The 8116-nt window shown below is 32.1% G+C and overlaps 1 pseudogene; it reads right to left on the bottom strand.

Moving 5' to 3' along the window:
• Positions 1-1500: 1500 nt before the first annotated feature.
• On the bottom strand, positions 1501-7874 carry LOC107934517 (phosphoglycerate mutase-like protein 4; annotated as a pseudogene).
• Positions 7875-8116: the final 242 nt, after the last annotated feature.

Below are 8116 nucleotides of genomic sequence, written 5' to 3'. Positions count from 1 at the left end.
GCAACTGAATTTGTACCGACTGAAGCTGACAGATGTAAGCAATTTCTAAGAGGATTATGAGATAAATTCCAACTGCAATTGATGCCTCTACAGATTACAGAGTTTGCAGACTTAGTAGAAAGAGCTAAAATGATTGAGCAAGTGCTGGGAAAGAGTAAAAAATCTGAAACTACCCGTTCAACTAGAAAACATCCTGGAACTGCTAGTTCAAGTCTAAAATTCAAACAATCGAGGGAATCTCAGGGTAGTGGAAGATTCAGTTTAAGATTAGAAAAAGGAGACAAAAGTCGAAAGAGATAAGCTACTGTATCCACTGGTTGTATTAGAAGCCCAGCTCAGAACATTGAAATTCCAACATGTGAATATTGTAGAAACAAACATAAAGAAGAATGTAGAAAGTTAACTGAGGGTTGTTTCTGATGTGGATCCACTAATCATTTTGTTAAGGATTGTTCAACGATTGGTAAGGCAGCACCAACGCTATCACAAAGATCTGAATCTACTTCCAGAGGTCGCGGGTCAGGCCGAAGTGGTCCAGTTGCTAGAGAAGGTACTAGAAGAACTAGTGAAAATGCTACACGACAATCTGAAGTAAGAGCTCAGGCCCAAGCATATGTTGTAAGAACTCGTGATGAGGGAGATGCTCATGATGTAGTGACAGGTATATTCTTATTACATTCAGAACCCATTTATGTTTTAATAGATCCAGGATCGTTACATTCTTATGTTAATACAAAATAGGTTGAGGCGGGAAACTTAAAACTTGAATTGTCCAAAGTAACGATAGAAGTGTCTAGTCCATTGGGGCAAACTATGGTAGTGAATCAGATATGTCGAAGATATCCATTAATGATCCAGGATAAAATCTTTTCTGTTGATTTGTTGATTATGCCATTCGGCGATTTTGATATTATACTGGGTATGGATTGACTATCAGAACATGGAGTAATTTGTCTTAATATACCTTTAATGGACCCTCAGTACTTAATAAGTATTTTTAAAACAAACTGAGACTCGATTGGAAGCTTATAAAATTTTTCGTGAAATTTCAAAATTTCTTCCTTTGAATAGTACCACACGCCCATGTGGCTTATGTGACACGCCTGTGTGTCTGATATGACATGCCCGTGTCATCAACCCATGGAGCTCTCTGACTTTTGCCTAAAAATAATTTAATTTCACATGGCTAAGGCACACGCCCGTGTGCTCAATCCGTGTGGCAATCTGTTTGAAACATTTTAGGTGCAAGAGACACATAGCCTAATAACATGCCCGTGTGCAAGCCATGTGTCTCACACGGTCTGGTCACACGCCCGTGTGACAAGCCGTGTGGACTCAAAATGAACCTTATAATTCAAATTTGCCAACCCTGCAAACCTTAAATATCAAGCAATTTAAGATTCAATCTTTTAACCAATCCAAAATATGATAAAAACATACTTAATAATCATTAAAACCATCATACAATAATCTAGCATATATATTCAATATTCATGAACAAAACAACTTCAAAATTTGCACTTAAGTACCATTCAAAACAATTCATAGTGGATTATATTATAGCACTTACATTACATTTATTAACTATCTATTAACATTCTTCACTAACATCAAAACAACCTAGGTACATGCCATTCTTTAAAACAAGAAACTTCACCAAGTATTCAAGTTCGGGAGTTGGCTCGGATGCTGAGACGTTAGTTACTTTGTACCTAACCTGCGCATGGAAACAAACCGTACGCTGAGTATACACTTAGTGGTATTTCTATAAACTAGCACATAAAATGTTAATAAATAATTCATACATTTAAATCCTAAGTCTTTACTTTCATGATCTTAACGGTTCGTTTACTCACCTTTAACTCTTAGCTCTTTAAATGTATTTAAACAATTCTTTACATATTTCATATCATTCGGCATCTTTCATCAATCGTACATCAATCATAGTCACATAATCAATAGTAGTCAGTTTTCAATATATTCATTTACCCCTATTAACATAACTCGAACCTGGACGGATACACGGATCCAACCCACACACCGAGAAATCATACAGTGTTCCATCGGTCGAAGCCGGAATACACCGTAAGGGTAACAGTAATAGTAACAGTAACAGTAACAGTCAGGTACGGAGTACCTCTTCGGAACGAATCCGGAACACTAACAGTAGTCGACACATATAGTGTCTGATCGACACACAGTCGGAATATCCCTAAACACTTTCAATCCTATGGCATGCCAACTATATTCGACTAGCCCGACACTGTTAATAGGGTATTCAAATCATTTCATTTTGATACAGAAACAGTAACAATTTCCATCACATCATTTATCATACATTACCAACCAATTAAAATAACAATTACATTTATTAAACTTTTAAGTATAGTTTATAGAAATACAAACCATAATTCTCGAGTTTACTCGATATCTTCGTTCACTTTCTCCTTTCTCTTTTTTTATGACGTTTCCGGTGCTACGTTAACTACATAAAATTTAACATTTAACATTATTAATGTATGTTATTTAATAACACACTCTTCTATTTTCCATGTAACTTTTGCATAAATTCCAATTTAGTCCTCCTACCATAACATTCTTTTTCTTAAAAAAAATCTCATATTTTCATTTAATACCTACTTTAAACAAGTTTCAACTCTTCATTTTCAACATAAAACATCAATTCTACAATTTAAACAATTTAGTTCCTACTATAACAAAACTTATATCTCTCTTTACAATTAAATCCTTCTTCCACTTCTAACTTGAATTTCTATCACTTAATATCACAATTCATCTATTTATTTAACTTATTTAACATCTAAAAATTCATTAATTTTCTAAATTTCAACATAATTCAAGTAAAGCTTGGTTCTAGGATTCCAAAAACATCAAAATTGCAAGAAAATGGACTAAATTAACTTACCAATTAAGTTTCAAACTTTAAAACCCTAATTTCCCGTTTTCTTTTTCTTTCATTTTTCTTTCTTTCCTATTTCGTTTCTTTCTCTGTTCTTATTCTCTATTTTGTTCTTTATTTTCTTTTATTTATTTTACTTATTATATTATATCTTATTATAATATATTATATATATTAAATATCTTATACTTAAAAGATAAGTAAATACATATAGATACATACATTTGTACCAATTAAAATAATACACATGTATTTATACTTACCACACACTTGTCACATAAGACTTATTTGCTAATTTAGTCCTTTGACTCTTCTATAGTTTATAATTAAACTTTTACACTTTATTCAATTTAGTCCTTACACTAAACTAACCTTAATTCAAGCTAATTCACTTAACTAAAATCTAACTAATCTCTCACTTAACTTCGTAAATATTTCTATTAAATATTTACGAATCAAATTTTCAGAATCGAAGACTCGAAAACTCACTTTTCCGATGACTTTAAAATTTGGGTCGTTACAAGACAAGATAAAAAATAGTTTATTAACCATTTTGACCTTTTGGATAATTGTTATCTAAGTCCTCAAACCATTTCCTAATTAAAAATCTATAGCGATTGAACTTTACAATTTAGTCTCTAGGCCATAACTAATCACTATTTCAGCTAAATTAACTAACCAAATTTCAATCCATCTATATAATAACTCCGTAGATATCCTTAATTAATATTTACGAACTCGGTTTATGAAAATAGGGTTCCGAAACTGCATTTTCGGTACCACTAAAAATAGGGCCATTACAGAGATATTGGTTTGTTAGGTTGAGTTGTTTGGATTTTTTTATCTATACCTTAAAATTCAGTTTGGTTAAGTTATTGATTTTTCCATATTAATTTTTGGTTTTAGACTTTTTGACTTATTTTGTAAAAAAGAGTTTTGTTTTATGACTTTTGAATTTTTTTGGCAAAGTTTCAAAATATTTTGGGTAAACTACAATTGTAATTACCCAACTATCAGTAAGTTTCTTTTTTGGTTGCCCAACCATTCGATTTTTTCTTTTTTGGTCAATATTAGTTGAATAGTTGACGGAAAGAAGATGTGACAACTTTTAAAATTGACATAATAACAACTTTAACCCTCAATATTTATACATTATGTCAATTTAGTCTTGATTCTAAAAAAATTAACTCTCAACGTTTACACATTGTGTAATTTGGTCTTCTTTTTTTTTAATTTAATTTTTTTTAAAACTTTTTCACCTAAAATAACTAAAAAATAAAATCTATCAACTAAAATTTGATCATAAATATATAAAAACATAAAAACATAAAAAATTTAAAATAATAATTTTCATTTTTTTTATTCTTTTAAGATTAACTTACAAAAAATTATTACATCAAATGCTTGTATCAATGTATATAGTTAAGCATGCCTCTCTTTTTTTTGGGTAAATTTTCCGGTATCAATTAGAATTTTGAAGTTTATTAGTTTATATTATATCATAGACTTGTAGTTATTTAATTTATATTTTAAAATTAAGTTGTTTGTGAAGTTGAGCATGACCATCCTAGAAATAAAATTATTTCTTAAAAAAAAAGAGATCAGAGAAATTTCTGAACATTGAATTTGAGCACTTAAAAATGATGATGGAGGGGCATAATTTAATACCATTTTTTATTGGGTCAAAAGGAACCATCGAGTTCAGTTAAGATAATTTTTTAATAAAATTAACGAACTTAGCAATTACTAGAAACAAAAGTAAAGTTGTCCCACTAGTACTAATAACTACATTTCGTTTGTTTATTTTTTAAGTATATTTAAAATAAATAATATTCAATCTTAATTAATATAAAATTAAATATAATTTAATTGGTAAAAGTACCGTTAAAGGTTTTGATAGTAGGAGTTAAATTATCTTTTGTCTCTTTTACTAAAAAAAGAATAAGTTAATTCCAGTTCGTTAATTTTTATTACACGTAACATGCCATGTGTATCTCATGCTGACATATATGAACTAGTTTTTAACGATAAATATAGGTAGGTTTTTTAATAGAAATATCAGTTTACTCTGTTTTTTAATTTACATAGAACTAATTTATCTATTAAAAAAATAAACTACAATATAACTCCTAATACAGATAAATTTACACTCTTTTTATTAACATGGTTCAGTTAGTAATTCCAAAAGATATGGTGCATAGAGAGTTAGACATGTTTAGAAATTAAAACTATATCGTAATGGTATTGAGATTTGAGAATCCCCTTGCAACTACTTACTGTCCAAAGCTTCTGTAAAAAAGCTTTTCTTGCTGAAAAAAACTGCCTTCCAACTTCTAGGTAAGTATAGTATAGCTGATAACTCATAAAGTTTCCCTATCTAGAGTTTGCATACTTTTGTACTGTTATGCTTCAGTTTTAGTACTAACTTGTATGCATAAGACGATGAATGTGGGTAAATTTCAAAATTTTGAGTTTTGTTCAATTATTTGAAAGATTATATCCTCGTGAAATATGAACTGGGTACGACTACTTAGGAAAAATGACAAACCTTCTTTAGTAACATGCGAAAACATAATAAGTCTACTTTAGTCAAATGCTACTTATCAATGGCCCAATTAATGTTAGTCAAATGTTGGTGTATGTGTCTGATATGAATTTTCTATTTTTCTAAGTTTCTTCATGTATATTTTTTTAGTCATATAATCATACCATGTTTCAATATGTATTAGATACGAGTGTCATGCACTTGTATAAATATCAATGCAATGCAATATTAGATACCAGTGCATGTACAATCACTTCGAACAATAATTCTAGAATCCACTGAGAGTGCTGTAATCTTTCATAAGTTTCAGAGACATTGCTAGTTTATTCGACATGGAAGCACCAGATGGGAAAAATGCTCATTCAAGTAAGAACAGGACTAACAACAGATGGTGTTTTACTAACCCCAAAACCAGACATGGAATGTCCTGTTTGGTTGAGATGATCGATATCACCCCAAGCTTTTATGGTCCAAACATCATCACCAGATATCTGAAATATGTTCACTGAGGTATTTAGTATAATTCCCCGAAACCTGCTCGAGCAAGCCCTCCTGTATAGCGCACGTATGACACCTCCATGAGTGACCACAACCACTCGCTTCCCTAACAAGTGAAATAAGCAACCATTCAGCATATTCTAACCAGAAACATGTTTCGTCTGCTAAAAATAGCCTATGTTACTCAGACTAGGGTGTGACCGTGATGACATAACAAATACCTGTATGTCTCTGACAAATTCTCTGTAATGAAGATGTAGCACGATGATAGAGTTGGTCTGAGCTTTCTCCACCTCCCTGCAAACATAGTAAAAACCAGTTCGAGTAAATCATTATCCATGTCTGAAGGTTGTTTATTTCGTAAGTAGTTGGTTAAATAAATGCCAAAAGCTTACAGGTATAACTTGATCGGTCCGGCGAGACGAAAATGCTCGGTAAGCCTGGGGACAAACTTTGGCTGCTTCACGGAAGAGAAGACCTTGAACATCCCCTAAATGTCGTTCCCGCTAGTCTGGATCTTTTATAACCTTAAAATTTTTTACATCCAACAAAAACATAGCATAAATATTTCACATTTAAAAGCTTCAACATATACTAAAAGTGATACATTTCTTGAGTTCTTGATGTATGCCTTTTGCTTTTGGAATATCCCCACTTGTTTTTGGCATAACCAGTTGCTTATTTATAGCATTTGGTTCAGTTACAACTTCAAGTACTAATGTTATACCCCATCCACAACCAGATAGGTGATAAGTCTAGAAAACATCTGAAAAATAAGTTTGCCATCACCAAGCCGGGAAGACACTTGTGAACTCATATTCTTGGAAGGACTACCCGGACAATGAATGACTTGCTTTTGATTGGGAATATAGAATCATTTGGTTACCAAATATCATGTGGGCTCAACTGCTTTATTCTGTCAGAGATAGAAGAGAGGATAAGATTTGTCTTGTCACAGACATCCCGTCCAATTGAAAATATCCCCTAAGTGCTCTATAATAATGACTTGATGACAAGTTCATCACATTAATGCTATAATGCATGGGACCATCACCTATAAATATCCCAAAGAATATGAATAGGGGATGGTCCTTTCAAGAATACCAAACCTATACTTTCTTAAGATTCTCTCTACCCTCAGCCTTCAAACTCTATACACTGTCATTATCCATAATTTCTGACTCTCTTTCCAAACAGGGTGAACGGGCCATCTAAACAACCATTTCCCTCTCCTATGCATCCTTCCCTTGTTAAGTCCAGTATCAAACAACTAATCAAATCTACAACACAGAAAAAGAAATACCTCAAACTTGCCACAGGTTGCAACAATCGTCTCAGCAGTTTCAAGAGACGTTTTAAATCAGAGGAATATATGGCGGATATTTCAGGCACTCGGGATAGTCTTTCAGCTAACTTCATACCCAGAAACAGAGTTTCAGTACTGTTAGAAACAGAGAAAATTCATCAACAAAGACAGAAATTATCACAAAACAACATACTGAAGCTGCTTGTTGCCTCCCAACTTCATCCAGTTCAACATCCATATGTCCCTATTAAAATAAAAATTTAACCAAAGAAGTAATTAAAAAAACCAGTAAATTTTAGCAGGAAATGCTGTGAAAATAATGAAGAGACTTGAATTCTTCCGGTTGCATTCCATGCTGTTTCTCCATGACGCACCACGATAATTTCGGTGTAAGGTTGATCCAAGGAGCTGTTAATTGAACATCGAAAAACAATAATTAAGATGAAGCAAAATAAAAGGCAAAATCAAACATTAATACAATGGAAGATTTGTTTGGTTTAAGTTTGTGAAGTGATTTACAAAGAAGTAGGTTGGGACATTGATACAGTTGAGCAGTTTAGTTGTGTTGGTGTGTAAGTACAAACGGCCAAGTTTTGTCGTGGACCCAAAACATTGTTTTAGTTGGCGGACATTTCAAGCTGACAGGAATCTTAAATGACGACACGTCTCACGCCACGGTCCTCCCTTCTACCATCATTCTTTTAATTTATCTTTAATACAAAAGTATATTTAATTGTTGGAAGATTGATAAGTAGTAAAAGTAATATGTTTTAATATCTTCTTAATATGTTTTTGGGTGATAATTTGATGTTAATGGTGAATTTTATGCTTCTAATCCTTTAAATTC

The sequence above is a fragment of the Gossypium hirsutum genome, chromosome A12, assembly GCF_007990345.1.
Source record: "Gossypium hirsutum isolate 1008001.06 chromosome A12, Gossypium_hirsutum_v2.1, whole genome shotgun sequence".
In the NCBI taxonomy this organism is placed as follows: domain Eukaryota; kingdom Viridiplantae; phylum Streptophyta; class Magnoliopsida; order Malvales; family Malvaceae; genus Gossypium; species Gossypium hirsutum.
This window is presented reverse-complemented; position numbering and strand designations above follow the sequence as displayed.